The following is a 1669-nucleotide window of genomic DNA, read 5'->3' as shown; positions in this document are numbered from 1 at the left end:
CCGTCCGTGTTACTCATCGATCTCTTCTGCCTGAATTTGGCCCGCTATTTGAATTTCTAACTGACGGGCAGTCATAGCTTGATACTACATATACAGACATACATACTACATACATGACAACTTACATCTACATACGTACTACATACATACATACATAGAACTATACATACATCACATACATACATACATACATACATTAACACATACATACATACATACATACAATACAATACATACATAACATACATACATACATACATACATACATACATACACATTCGCCAAATTATTAGTAAAGACTAGCTGTACGAAACCGCGCCTACGCGCGGGCTTCAGTAACTGTCATGCATGGGTATACCGCTGACAGTAGTAGTTATGTGGTAAGGTGTTATATGGAGTTTGAGTTTGTTGCACATGTTTTTTTTTATGTTGAGGATGTCAATACAAATACTATAGTACAGAATCATGCTCTACACGTAACACATTAACCATTTGTTGGCAAAGCACACACAGTGAAATACAGACACACGCACGCACTCACTCCACGCACGCTACGCACGCACGCACGCACGCACACGCCCACACAATATGTTTTATTGATATGCTTATGTAGCAACTACTGGTTGATGATACTGGACGTCCAAAGTTTTAGGAAAATTATAGAAGATCTGAATGGGCTGGTACTCGTCGGGCGACTCTGATTAACCACTTGGCTGCGATAGCACGTAATTTACGTGTTCGCATGTTTCCACTGTGTGCAGACCAGACGTAATATTGCTGGTTGTGATCGCTTATTTCACGCATGTTTGCCACTCTGTGCGGACGACGTAAGTATACGTGCTTGTGATCGGACGCTTGTACAGCTCGCTGTTCAGACACCCGCTACACTGCTACAGCCTTTGCAAGACTTCCAAAAAAATTATATATATATCTTAGAGAGAAGCAGAGCAGACGAAGGAGAGAGAGAGAGAGAGAGAGAGAGAGAGAGAGAGAGAGAGAGCGAGAGATAGAGAGAGGGAGAGAGAGAGACAGCGAGAGAGGGCAAACTGGGGAAGACGTTACCGGAAGAGAAATCCGAAATAGGTCGAACATAGATATATCCGCCTTAAGTGACGGTATAGATCATTCGATTTCCGCTCCTAGTATTCAAGCCCGCTGCGCACAACTCTCGTGGCCAATGGTAAACATATATAAATTTCGCAACGAAACAGCTATTCTTGAAATTTGGAAACCCGCGACATTTTGCGGCTGTGAGCGGATAGCGTCATTGCGTTCATTCATAACAGTCGAGTGGTGACCCAAAAACAATGCGATCAGCTTTTCTTTAATTTTGATTTAAAATTTTGAATTGGCTTTCAGCTTGGATCATTACACCCAGCGTGTCACTTGCGCCTATATGTCATCAGGAGTATAAAATAGAGACTACTGATAGACTCCTATATCCTATAGACCCCTATAGTGTCATTATATTATTATATACACCCATGATGTCGTCGTATCACATTGGCTAATGGACATGTTGTTCCAAGCGCCCCCTATTTACTTCAACTAGTCCAGACATCTATTTTAGTCCGAGATGTCAGCCAGCATCTACATGAATGTTGAAAGATTCCTGAAACTCCTGTTGTGAAGATTACATCCGCGGGTAGAATAAGTGATTTAGTGTATA

This window comes from Priapulus caudatus, unplaced genomic scaffold (genome assembly GCF_000485595.1).
Source record: "Priapulus caudatus unplaced genomic scaffold, Priapulus_caudatus-5.0.1 Scaffold271, whole genome shotgun sequence".
Taxonomy (NCBI): Eukaryota; Metazoa; Priapulida; class Priapulimorpha; order Priapulimorphida; family Priapulidae; genus Priapulus; species Priapulus caudatus.
This window is presented reverse-complemented; position numbering follows the sequence as displayed.